At 40.4% G+C, this 14,442-nt stretch overlaps 1 non-coding gene across 1 annotated transcript; it reads left to right on the top strand.

The window, feature by feature from the left end:
* Positions 1 to 13,404: 13,404 nt before the first annotated feature.
* On the top strand, positions 13,405 to 13,476 carry TRNAQ-CUG (transfer RNA glutamine (anticodon CUG)). The gene has a single exon. It is a non-coding gene; the product is annotated as a tRNA-Gln (tRNA).
* Positions 13,477 to 14,442: the final 966 nt, after the last annotated feature.

Here is a 14,442-nt window from a genome sequence, read left to right as displayed (position 1 = left end):
AGCAGTGTATTTGTGTACCATAACTTTGCCCTTTCCTGGAACTGGGAGATGATCCTGCCAGAGCACAGATCACGGAACCATTCTTCATATGAGTGTCTCATACAGATCTGAACTCACGCAACGACTGTGTAAACATATGACTTCACCTTCATATAAGTGTTTGCAGACTTCAGCAACAGTTACAAACAAGCAAACAAAAAAAATCAACACCCCCCCACCCTCCACCTTAAACAGGCCATGATGTCCCCCAGTTTTAATACAGCTGTGAGAAGCCTTTTGACAGAAATCTTTTGATGCAGCTACTAACCACCAGCATTTTCAAGACATAATCAAACTCATCTTAGCTACAAAAAGCTTAGGAGACTACTAGTTTAAATACAGTATTTAAGAGTAATGAACTCAGTTCTTCCTGAGCAGGAACATGATTTGGAAAATTAATTTAAATAGAATTAACTGGTTTAGGTACACTTTTTGAATAGAGCTACAGAATTCATGCCTTTGAAACACAAAGAAAACCAGAAGCAATCTTGTAAACTGAAATAAAAATAAGTCAAGGTACTTAAGAGATTTATTTCTAATAAAACGCTGGTATGACTCTGAGCTAGCCCCTCTTAGAAGGCCACCTTACCACATTGCAAAGGCTAAGTTAAGGTATTACTTTTTACTAGATTTTCACAGATTATCAGCAGATTCTCCTTTCAAAAAGATGTCTGATTTTAAAGATAATAACATTTGATCAATGGGAAGACATAATAACTTGACCAAAGGAGGTGTTTATTTGGCTGCAGGGAGAGTCTCCTCCAGCTTGAAAAACAGCAGTTTAATGTCAGTAGCTTTCTGAGCTACAATGGGTGAAAATCATTGGAAAGAGCTGATAATCTAGCATTGAATGTCACAAATTTTGCTAGCACTTCTGAGGCATATATGGAAAACACATGCTGTTCATGAATGTCTTCTGCTAACATCTTCTCCTTCTTGGGATTTCACTCCAAAAAAGGAAGCATTTGATTCTTGAGCTAAAATATTATTTTAATAAGTATATTTATTGATATCGATATATAAGGTTTCCATCCAAAAGCCAGTACATCTTGCTTTAATATTAGATGAAGATAACCATTCATTGAGAACTTAAGATATCTCACTGTGTAAAGAAACTAAGACATAATGAAAATTAAAGGTTAAGGGAAAATACACTGAATATTTTGCTGTGCAAAAAATATTTTCCCAGGAAAAAAAGTACAGCTGTCAGTCAGCCACATATTCCTGCACGACATAACCAGGAGGCAACATTACATTTCATACCTTTTTGACTACAAAACCAAAGCAAATTGTTTTATTTGGACTATAGTCTGTGAAACTCAGCTGTGCAAGTGAGAAATTCATGAAGTTACCATCCTCTCTCTACATACACACACACACACATATATATAAAGCCTTTAAATTAGCACGTAAATTCTCCCAATGAGCTCCTTCATCTCATTCAGTTTCAACTAAGTACAGCAGGAATTAACCACATGCTGAGACAATGTAAACTTAACAGAAAGAAAAATAGTATTTGAATTGCCTTTAGGTATCTCTGTAGTACTTGGTAATGAGAACCTTATTGTTTTAGCTGATATATGCAAAAACCACTAAACCTGCTCCCTGTCTTCCCCTCCTTGCCAAACTGTACACATCAAATTGCGAAGAGCAAATGGTAGAAACAAATGACATAAAAGCGAATGGATGAGATAATTTTAAAAAGGACACTTTGTACAGTAGCAGCAGCATCAGTTTTATATTTGCCTAGACACTGACAGATGGTGTAAGTCTGTAAGCATTAACAGCAGAATGGTTAAAAATATCTGAATGAACATGGCTTGATTTTATGGCTTTTTTAAAAGGGATTTTGTTTATGTAAGGAGAAAGCAACAAAGACATTTAAGGAGAAGCTGACTATTGGGCCGCAAATACTAGAAATGCAAAACAGAGCAAAAACATTTACTGGAAACGTCATTGTCTCTTGCAGGACCACTCAACTCTCTGGCCCAGGAGCTTCATCCAACCCAAGGGGACAATAGATCTTGCCTACCATCCATTCACAGAAGTAACTGAGGACAAGATAGAGTTGACTGTATCAGCAGGAAAGGCAGCATGTGACCAGCCACCCTCCATTTCAGAGCTTCTTTGCAGCTTACCACTCTTCCCCTTGATCATGTTTCTGCACATACATTGTAATTCTGCTCAAACACAATAAATGCGATGCTCCCAGGAAGCCTACTATTTGCGTGCAGGGAAAGACTACGCTACCTGCAGCCCTTTCCAAAAAAAACAAGAGAAGAGCCCATAATATAATAAAAGAACACTACCCCTCTGGTGGACAAAGGATTCTGCTGTATTATGATGTCCCTAACTTCTTGTCCTCCACCTAACATATTTGCAGAACTGAAACAGAATAAGAGCAGATGAAGAAATTCTTGGCATCTAGAGTGATTTGGTAAATCATCAAGACTAATTCCTTAGATATGAAATACATCAACTAAAAGAATCAACTATGTTAGGCAAATTAGAGAGACTGGTTCTACCATATGCTTTCACTGAAGAGCCGGCGGGAAGGTGCTCAGAAAACCCTAGCATCTTCTGTATGAACTGAAACAGAGCCTGAAATTCCTTTCCCTACCCACAAAATAGAAGTCAGAACGGACACTTCCAAGTCATGACAATATCCCAGCTCTTCCAAATTTTTCATTCAATGCAAGAAGAAAGCAAAACAACTACCACAAACACTGACTTGAGAGAGCCAAGGAAAGCTTGGAGTAGGTGGGGGCACCTGCCTAACAAGGAAGCATTCCATGTGTGCTCCTGGCCATGAGGCATCAGCAGATCACACTTGGCACCAAGACATGAAAGACTAACAGTAAATTGCACTGGGCTGGAGCAATGGGAAAAAAGGCCTATTCCCCTTGCTGTCTACAAAACCATGCAAAGTCACAACAGTGAAACAAAGGATTTTATGCATGTGACTTTAGAAAGAGAGAGATACATCAGATGCACGGACCTGGATTTGACAACTGGGGAGAATCCATTTTTAAAACTTTAAAAATGGCACATTAGTGACCTGTACTCATTCATCTAAAATGTATTAAACCAAATAGATTACTATTCTAAACACACTAAAAGTGCCATGTTGTAATTCCAGTAGCAAGTTAAAAGACAATTTTTAGAAAGGTTCAGGAATTATTTGGTCGTGAAACAAAAATCCATCTGGTTTCAGGTATGGAGGGCAAGTGAAGACGCTTGAGACCATGCAGCCACCTCAACTCTGAGTTCCTGAGGGCTTATCTGTTTTTTTTAAAGGTACCTCAAATAAAGATGTAAAAATAAGAAGGATCCTGGGAAGGTTTTGTTTTACTACCTTCTTCATTGTGAGTAAAGCCAGAAGTTCTCACAATTTTTCTATAAAATGTTAGTCTAGTATCTCATTCACAGATTGAACTTAAATCCAGCTCACAAGTATAATTAGTGAGAGTAAAGGACTCTGCTCCTGCAGGAAGAAAAAACCCACATTTTTCTAACCAAATATTTAAAGGTTATTTGGTTTTTAAAATAGATTCCACCTGAGATGAATTCAGTAGCTTCCAATCTTCTTTTAGCAGAGCCCTTGTTTAAGAAAATTAGCAGTATTCTGGACTTGACTGGGTTCTGTGGAGTCTTTGATTCCAGTTCACATTTTTAAAATATGCTTGTACTTCATTAATGAGAACTGTTTGACTAGAAACAATCTCTATAATAAACACAACAGTCACTGTTTTACCATGTTATCGTCACTTGTACATATAGTAAACAGACTTTCAAATCATAACACCATATTCTAAACATTTCATCTTCTGAATTAAGTAGCTTTAGAAGTTTTCAAAAGCATCCAGAAAGCAAGTTCAACACAGAATTATATTACAAAAATTTTGTTGAATAATCTATGAAAAATTTGAAAGGTATTTACAAAATATTGCTATTAAATACTTACAATATCCTCTATGATCTCCTTCACTGCAGCTACGGCTAAAATAAATAAGAGAGGGACCAATGTTGTGTAACGGCCTGTTGGTGATACATCTGGTATTTGCTATTAAAAAGAGAGAAAAAATTTGTTTGCATTGCTGGTTGAAAACATATTTTTAATACAAGAAGCAGTACTTTCTGTGCAAATACAGACAAGGCAACTGGATTCACTTCTTAGACATGGTGCTGATTATTTCCAAGAGAGGGTTATTGTCTTCAATTCAAAAGAAGCTGATACAGTAAAACAACATTTGTATTTTAAACAGCACAGTAAAGTTACTTTCAGAGGTTTTAGTGTCTGCAGAATATTCACCTTCCTCTTCTGTGTTTCAAATTAAATTAAAATACAACTAGTTTTTTCAGTTTAGATTTTTGTTAGAGTGGACACATGCCCAAAGTATTTTTACTTCCTTACAGTTTTAATCTCTAAGAGATATTTTGTATCATACTAGTTATTAATCGACAAATTTCAAATAGCTGCTTTCTGCTAGGCTACTGTAAGAAACCCATTTTTGCTACGCAGGTACGGGCACAGATGGTGCAAGTGAATGTGTATGTAAAGTAAATGCTGAGAAGATGCAGCTACTTATGTGATATACATGGATGGTTATCCATAACTATCTTCATATTGACTAGAGTTCTTAATGGCAACATGATAGGTGAGAGGATTGCTGCCTTAATAGACTTATAATAAGCAATGCAGCCCATATAACTACAATGAGATCTTCGCAAGAAAAGAGTACACTAGCAAGTGGTGGCTCAATGTGGTCAGAAGACATCCTCAATTTATGATAAAATGTTTTGAAAAAGAGCTAACGTTATTTATTAATTATATAAATTTATTTTTTCTACCACCACATTGTGCTTCTGAAAGAAAACAGGATGTTATATGTACGTATGCTATGTTTCTTGGAGTAAGACCAATATAGATCTATTTTCCAGGTCACCCTAGACCACATTTTTCAAGCAATTAAATGGAAACCAGGCAGAAAAAGTTACTGTTGGGCAAATGCTTATGTGTTGGCCACCATGGAAAGGGATCTATCACTTCTCCAGCTATTCCTACCCTTTCATTCCTCCCTACATGTATGCCCAAACTCTCTCATTCCAATTACACATTATTTTCCAGGCAAAATACTAAAGCAAAAGGGCCACCAGACCATACCCTGGTTTCATTACCCCATATTTCTTACTCCTGCCACTGTGGTCTCACTGTTAGCCTGATAAGAGGTGGTGGGCTTAGCCTGATAAGAGGTGGTGGGCTTATAAGTCCTCACATTCCACTTCCTCACACACATTCCACACACCTACCTGCCAGCTTCTCACCCAGTCATGCCATGCCAAGCCTCAAACAGCTTCTGAAACCCCACATTCTGTGTCTGCTAGCTTGATGCACACAGCGGTATCACAAGAAACGCTGCTGAACCACTGGATTAGCCCAAGATGCCAGACAGGGTGAAAAGGCTGTTTATTTCGAAGCCACAGGTTTGCAGGCAGACAAACTAATGAAACCCTGAACTTCAGATTTCCCCTGCCCCCCCCCCCCAGAAAACAGTGTAAGCTACCTGTGCAGATGCATGCTAAGAAACTGCTCCAAGCCCTTACAGTAGAAGCAAAGAAACCTGAATAAGTACAGAGGAATCAAGTTTCACTTGCTGAAACATCTGAAATAAGGGAGGAAAAAGTACACATGGTAGTATATGTGCCATTATTTTAGTAGTTTTTGTTTGGTACGTCAATTCCTAACACGATCTCCACAACAGACAAATCCACACGTTCTAGAACATGCACTAGAAATTATGCAGAAAATGTGTTTTTATCAAATATGATTAAGAATACAGAACTAGACAATGGTAATTATCACTGCACCTGCCCACAGTTCAATTTTTATTCATCATCAGCTATTGCATTCGTAGAATAGTATACAAAAAACCAAATCTGCTTTATCAACTTGAACTACTGAAAATTCAAATATTCTGACGTATCTGCAAAACATTATCTGCTTCTCAGTAAGCTGGGTCAGGGATAGCCCTTTACAAACATACTCAATGAAGCTACAGTGGTTGTATAGAAAAGACTGTGTGCTTTCTTCAGAACTAGCACAGTTAACCAGCTGGGATATGGGAAATAGCTGCTATAGCAGTGGACTCCAGTGCTGTTTTTCTTCATCTAGGCTCAACTTCAATCCTTATCAGCTTCACTCTAAGAATAAATAATCACTTCTCTTCAGCTGCAGTTCCTGCCCCTCAAAACAGACTACAGGATTAAAGTTCATAAAGTTCAGGTTTTTAGGCAATACCCTCCATTACGAGAAATGCCAACTACAGGTAACATTTTTCTGTGTATGCCAGAGATTTTTAAACAGGATTTCCCTGTCACAACAGTCTTTTTCAGCTGACAGTACTTCAGCTATACTTAACCTGTTTTACAGAAAAATCTTTGTGTGTATTGTGTTATCTCCAGAGTAAAAAAAAACACAAAACCAAACATTTATTAAAGGTACGTCTACACAACACAGCTATTCTGAGAGTCTAACTAGCTCAGAGAGAATGGTACACCAACCTCAGTATCTCTGCAAAACACTGTGGTATAAATGAACTCTCAACAAGTTTCAAACAGTAGCATCTTATTGTTGATCTTACCTGAAGTAATGCAATAAAAAGAAAAAATGCATTAGCAGCTCTTCTGAACTGGGAATAAAGGAACCTTGGCAGGAACGTTATTATGTTGTACTTTGCAGTGCTGAGAGAAAGAGACAAAAAACACGCACTATTACTGCGGTACAAAAAATTCTTCAGATGTATTCCTTCCCTCTCAGTTACACAACCTTTCAAATAAAACAGAACCTTTTGTGATTTCTGTGCTAGCAAACAGGCCTGTTTTGGCTAAAAGAGAAACTGAAAGACTTCTACAGAGACAGTCCTGCAGGCGTCCGTGAACTGGCTAACCCAGGGAAGTGCCCGCCACCCACAGAAACTGTCATGAGCTTCCATGTTCAGGCAAGAAGTTCCCTTGCCACCTCTGCCTGCTCTGTGGGAAGCAGTCAAGCCCTGGTGCCACTCACTTACAGGCAATGAGGAGAGGAAAAAAATAAAGAGAAGGTAGCGGTCAGGCAGTTGCACCACTGTTGAGAGAGCAGGTAGGGCCGGCCTCGGACCTGCAGCTCTTGGGCCCAGAGGAGTACCCTACCCCGCAAGCCATGGCATACGCTGGGCAGGTAAATCTGCACAATGGCTCCAGGTCAGGCAAAATTCTTGGGGAAAGAGGTATAACAGGCATAACAAGGAGGGTGCTAAATCAGGACTCAGGAGCTGTGGAGCTTCTGTGCTGGGTATGAGGGCATGATTCAGTGCAAAAAAACCTAACAACACGATCAACTGAATTGAAATGGTACATTTAAGAAATAATTGAAATAATAAAAATCTATTAAAAGATAAAACCCTATACACTTCACTGAATGGCAAGTTCACTTTTTTTATTTTAAACTGATAAATATTGGATATTAAGTGTAGTTTTGCTAGGCTGGAAGAACAGAATACATCTTATCCCAGCATAGTAATCTCTGCTAAGCCATCACCACAAAACGTTTGAGCTCCCAGCTCTTCGTCAGCCTCTTACATTTGTTTAAGAAAGACTGCTACCATCTAAGGTCCTAAAACAGTAACAGTGGAAATAATCATGCCAAAAACTTACAAGCAAAAGACTTGGAAGAATATTTTAACCCCTTTTCAAGTTAGTAATATTTACTTTGACTTTGCGTAAAAGTCAATTTAGAGGGGGAATGAATGCATCCCGCAAAAAAGCTCAACACTGTCAAGAAACAAAGCAGAAGACAGAAAAGACAAGTTGTGTACACAAACAAAAAGCATTATAAAGTTTCTCAAATCCATGGAAAAACCTCACGACATTATTCTCAATGTCTGTAAAATTCCTCCATATTATCAAAGGTACCTTCAGCAAACATAACTACTTGGGACAGGGATATTTTTGCCATTCATTTACTTTGAATTTTAACAGAACTGAGGATGTTATCAGATCTAAACATACATTACTTATGAGTATTCAGTGTATTACTTAAAATTCAACAGAAACAAACAGAAAACAACATAAACCATCAGCAGAGTCCTAAAGCCTGAACTTGAAATTCAAAACTAGTTTCATAAGCAACCACAGCATCTTTGTAGCTGGCTCACTGAAAGAGACAAGAGCTTCCAAAGCAGAAACAATGCACACTCGAGTGAAGTACATGCACTGGCATCTAGCTACCAGAAATACATTCAAAGATGAACCGAACTTCAACTGAACTGAAAGCTGAAGAATGAATGCATACTCTAGGGACATGCTGATGGTGCAGCTGTAAAGCATCTGTACCTTCCCTACCCTGTTCTTAAAAATTTGGAAGGTCAGCTTTGTAATTGAAACAGCTCTGCTGCTCTCCTCATTTCACTTCATTCCCCCTTCCAGAGTCTGAGACTGTAACTAGTGGTCAGAGGAAATGGCAGAAATAGAATAAACAGAATCTTTTCTTCATTTTTGCTATGCAATATGCATGTTCTGAAATTAAATGTGTATTAAAAAAACCCACTAGTTAATACCTGACATGATTATTGCAGAATTTGGTTAGCTGGGGTTGATTGATGAATATAGTTCTCAGTTCCTCTTGATCAGCTAGAGAAGTTTTCTCTGAAACATCATCTGTCTTCTCATAACCTGTAAAAACACAGCATGGTTTTCCATATAAATAGATTTATATACACACATACACAAGATTCAAGGCACTTCATGACAAAAAAAGACATCTATTGTGAGTGTGAACTCAACACATTAGCATTTCTCACAAGTAATGATCATCTAGAAACCAAAACACTACATAGTCAAGATGCTTTGTAAAGCTATGATAATAAATAACTATAAAATCTACTGAATTCATGAGTATACTTAAATACCTTGTGCTGCTTCATGGTAATATGAAATGAACTATTGTCTGTTGATGCATTTGAACCCAGAAGTGAGCACACTTTAAAAAAACCTAAAAGGGCAGGGGGGGAACAAACCCAAAAAAGGTCATAGAATCCTAGAGTGCTTTGGGTTGGAAGGGACCTTTAGAGGCCATCTAGCCCAACCCCCCTGCAGTGAGCAGGGACAGCTTTAACCAGATCAGGTTGCCCAGAGACCCAGCCAACCTGACCTTGAATGTTTCTAGGGATGGGGCCTCCAATACCTCTCCAGGCAACCTGTTCCAGTGCTTCACCAACCTCATTGTAAAAAATTTCTTCCTTATATCCAGTCTAAATCTAACCTCCTTCAGTTTAAAATCATTATTCCTTGTCCTGTCGCAACAGGCCTTGCTAAAAAGATTCTCCCCATCTTTCCTATAGGCTCCCTTTAAGTACTGAAAGGCCGCAATAAGGTCTCCCCGCCGCCTTCTCTTCTCCAGGCTGAACAACCCCAACTCTCTCAGCCTCTCCTTGGAGGTGCTCCAGCCCTCGGATCATTTTTGTGGCCCTCCTCTGGACCCGCTCCAACAGGTCCATGTCCTTCTTGTGCTGAGGGCCCCAGAGCTGGACGCAGTACTGCAGGTGAGGTCTCACCAGAGCAGAGCAGAGGGGCAGAATCACCTCCCTCGACCTGCTGGCCACGCTTCGTTTGATGCAGCCCAGGATACGGTTGGCTTTCTGGGCTACAAGCACACATTGTTGGCTCATGTCCAGCTTTTCATCCACTGGTACCCCCAAGTCCTTCTCTTCAGGGCTGCTCTCAATCCCAGTCAGTCTCATCCATCTCTCCCAGCTGAGTTTTGCACATAAAATTTAACATTGGTCATTGCCAAATTTAAAGGAAAGTCAAGTATTTAATGGGACATTTACTATAACCTTTATACAATTCATTCCATACTACTTAGTCTGTTTTCCTGCACCACTTCGGCCCGATATACACATAACGCACTTTCCCCTTTGTGCTTTCAAACTAGTGTTACACACACACCTGTAGTAGGGTAACAGTTTAGAGTCTGCAGAAGAACACATAAACAGGTAAATTTCTCATAAAACCTTTGTGAAAATTTAACCATTAATCTCAATGGTAGAAAAGCAGTTCGCCAAGAGGACATCCAAACAATGCAATTAAATACAAAAAGCATGTGTCTTGTATAGCTACCTTAAAGTGACTAATTCTACTTATTTGCACAAATCGCCTGTTCTGAGAAATACTCATAGAAAATTAATTGTCACAATTAAAACTAAGCAAACACGGAAAACTAACGTAAGCTACCCTACAGTGAAATCAATTATATACTTCCAGACCTCAGGAACACCTCTGCCCTGCACCCACCCCCCCCACCCCCCCACCCCCACCCCCACCCCCCCCCCCGCCTCAGACCATCATGACCTTGCAAAGTTAACAGTTAAAAGTTAACAGCTCCCTCTGCACTTGGGAATGCATTTGATCAGATCCCATGGACTCGCGTATTCCCAGCTTAAACGTTCCCTAATGTGGTTCTCTGCCACCAAGGTAAGTCTTTCTTGCTCCAGACTCTCCAACTGGTATCGGGAACCTGTGGTTCCTGAAGGCTGATCTGATCAATATAAACCAAAGTGGAGAAGGCACTATGTACTGCATCCTCTTCTGTGTCCTTTGCCTCCAGGTTCCCTGCCCCATTCAGCAGATAGGCCCACATTTCCCATAGTCAACTTCTTCCTGTTGTTACATCTGAAGGAGAACAAGAAGGGCTTCTACAAGCCCCTCACCAGACTAAACCCCAGGTGGGCTTTGGCTTTGCTAGCTAACCCCATCCCTCTATACTCTTCTCCAGCCACCTGTCCCTGCTTTCACCTCTTCTATGTTCCCTTTTTACACTTGAGTTTTGTCAGGGGCTCCTTGCTAATTCATGCAGTCCTACCGCCACCTTTGATTCTTTCTTGCTCATTGTGATGGACCAATCTTGAGCTGGAAGGATGTGATCCTTGCAAGCGAAGGCCACTAAGCATTTGTTAGTTAATGGGATACCATTCCTTCACCTGCTACAAATTTTCTGCCAAATTTTCTGACACTAGCCAGATTATTCCTAGACAAGTGACATCAGTATATTCTTTATTTTGTGTGTGCTTAAATTGAAATTGTATTATTAGACTTACTAACGTTCCCAGCACCTGCCTCCACTACTCAGTGGAAGCTGAGCTTTGTGTATATTCTTCTATAAATCATGAGGAATCTTGTACCAACCTGCATCATGACTTTCATCTCTAAAAGGGGATACCAATGTATTCTTCTCTCAAGACTTTTTACCAATGTCACTCACCCATTACATTGATGGCCAACAGGCCTAAGCAGTCTATTGAGGCTGGAGCTTGTAAAGTAAACACAGGTATGGCATAAATCAATCACCAAGAAGTTTTAATATGACAACAATAACCTCTGTGTGTATACCTCCTTGTTAAATAAGCACTGTTCATTCTGTATGCCAAATGAGAAAGATACATAGAAAAAAAAACTGTATTAGAATGCAACTGAATACATTAGAATGTATATGCACGCCAAGGACACTTAAGGCTGTACATGAAAACTTAAAAGCTTATTTCTAGCATGTTCTATAAATCCTTACAAACAGGTTATGCAAAATCCAAGTCATCCTCCAGTCCACTGGCACACTACATAGCTTCTTACCTTAATAGGTAAGAACATATATTTCAGATACTACCTTGCAAGGTCAAGTCTCCACACACTGTGCAAAGACTCGGCAGAAACTTGTAATTCCATGCCATTTGCCATTCCAAATTCACAGGTTCCATTACTACACAAGAAATCCCCACTATTACATTTATCCACTGCCCAGAGAGCTAGAGCAGGCCCCATCCCTAGAAACATTCAAGGTCAGGTTGGACAGGGCTCTGAGCAACCTGATCTGGTTAAAACTGTCCCTGCTCACTGCAGGGGAGTTGGGCTAATGACCTCTAAAGGTCCCTTCCAAGCCAAAGCATTCTATGATTCTATGAATTTCTCTATTTCTCTATTTCCTTCCTTCCAGCTCCCCCAATGAAAGGCACACACCCAACACACTTCTATCCAAGCTTCAACATGTATCTCAAGAAGACCCTTCAGAAGAAGGGCAGCCAGCCTAACAGACTGGGCCCACCTGAACAAGTGTCCACACAATACTCCTCGACTCAAGGAACCACATGGGCGCACGTGGCAGACTAAGCATGCCATTTCCTATTCTTGTCATTATCTCTCTTTGGAGTGACAACCGTCATATAACTAGCTATGCACAACCTCCAGCACACAACTCCATAAACATATATCCCTATAACACAACTGGATACAGGTACATCTTTAAGAAGACTAGGTTTTCAGTCAAGCTGCAAGTGCACATTCAATTATACCTGACTGAGCCCATAATCCATCACAGGGCGAGCGCACCTTCATTCCAGGTATAGGACATTTACTTTCCAGTTGCTTGATGAAGGAGCAACATGAAATACGGCTCCTGTGAGAGCACTTGGGTGGAAAATTTGGAAACTATTGTGTTAAAAGTAGCGACCTAGCCTGACTAAGTTCAGGAAATAAGGAAAGAGTCTGCACATTTGTAGAATGTACTACTAGAATTTTAAAGCATTCATTTAAAAACTTATGCCAGTATAAGCCTTGAATATTGACAGTGATAGAGTTCAAGCAAATGTTAGCAGGGATTAAATGCTATATAACACCTGTTTGTTAAAAAGATGGCCAAACTATAGACATTTATTTTCATATATCAGTATTACAGCATTTATGTGTTCTCCTTTAATCAAAATGACAGCAAAAAGATGCTGAAGAGCTTCATAAACATTCACTGCCCCACTTCTTACTACCTTGAATTCACTTTTTTCAATTTTCACTTAAAAAGCAATTTTAGGAGTTAAATTCTGAGCCTCACACATAGCTCTCTATACTCTGCAGCTTCAAGGCAGCTCTCCTGCCCTAGGTGCACTGCACTACCCTGAAAGATTTAAAGGTCACACGTCCCATCACCTCCCTATCTAAACTTTAGAATACATTCGCTAGAGTACATAGACTAGACTGATACACAAAGCTCAGTATCAAGGAGATACAATTTTTCTTCCCTATTTGTGTGTTTGCCTATATATGTATACATGTACACAAAAATATCTAAAAGCTTATGCATTACTTAAGTTATTACATTATCTAAAGTGGTATATGCTTAATTTAAATTACTAAAATGTTTTCCAAGCAACAAGAGGCACAAAATGCTCTTTGAAATGCTCTGCTTTCATGTAAGAATATTAGAAAGAGTCTTAAAAAAAAAAGACATGAAATTGTAATTCAGCATTTTATGTAGAGCTTCTACATCCTACCTTCCTATGATTGTGTGGTTCCATGGTGTAATGGTTAGCACTCTGGACTCTGAATCCAGCGATCCGAGTTCAAATCTCGGTGGAACCTGAACCTTTTGAGCGGCTCATATTGAGTGAACTCAACAGACAAGTGCAGATCAACCAGGGGATCAGGCCCAGCCAGCACGGGTTCATGAAAGGCAGGTCCTGCTTGACCAACCTGATCTCCTTTTATGACCTGGTGACCCGCCTAGTGGATTAAGGAAAGGCTGTGGACATCATCTACCTGGACTTCAGCAAAGCCTTTGACACAGTCTCCCATAACATTTTCCTTGGGAAGCTGGCAGCTCATGGCTTGGACTCTTCGCTGGGTAAAAAACTGATTGGGTGGCCGAGCCCAGAGAGTAGTGATGAATGGAGTTAAGTCCAGTTGGTGGCTGGTCATGAGCGGTGTTCCCCAGGGCTCTGTTTTGGGGCCAGCCTAGTTTAATATCTTTATCAATGGTCTGGATGAGGGGATTGAGTGCACCCTCAGTAAGTTTGCAGATGACACCAAGTTGCATGGGAGTGTCGATCTGCTCAAGGGTAGGATGGCCCTGCAGAGGGACCTGGACAGGCTGGACCAATGGGCCGAGGCCAACTGGATGAGGTTTAACAAGGCCAAGTGCCAGGTCCTGCACTTCGGGCACAACAACCCCATGCAACGCTACAGGCTTGGGGAAGAGTGCCTGGAAAGCTGCCTGGCCAAAAAGGACCTGGGGGTGTTGGTCAACAGCCAGCTGAACATGAGCCAGCAGTGTGCCCAGGTAGCCAAGAAGGCCAACAGCATTCTGGCTTGTATCAGAAATGGTGTGGCCAGCAGGAGCAGGGAGGTGATTGTGCCCCTGTACTCCGCGCTGGTGAGGCCACACCTGGAATACTGTGTCCAGTTTTGGGCCCCTCAATACAAGAAAGACATTGAGGTGCTGGAGTGTGTCCAGAGAAGGGCAACGAAGCTGGCGAAGGGTCTGGAGCACAGGCCTTAGGAGGAGCGGCTGAGGGAACTGGGGTTGTTTAGCCTGGAGAAGAGGAGGCT

The sequence above is a fragment of the Pelecanus crispus genome, chromosome 4, assembly GCF_030463565.1.
Source record: "Pelecanus crispus isolate bPelCri1 chromosome 4, bPelCri1.pri, whole genome shotgun sequence".
Classification (NCBI taxonomy): Eukaryota; Metazoa; Chordata; class Aves; order Pelecaniformes; family Pelecanidae; genus Pelecanus; species Pelecanus crispus.
This window is presented reverse-complemented; position numbering and strand designations above follow the sequence as displayed.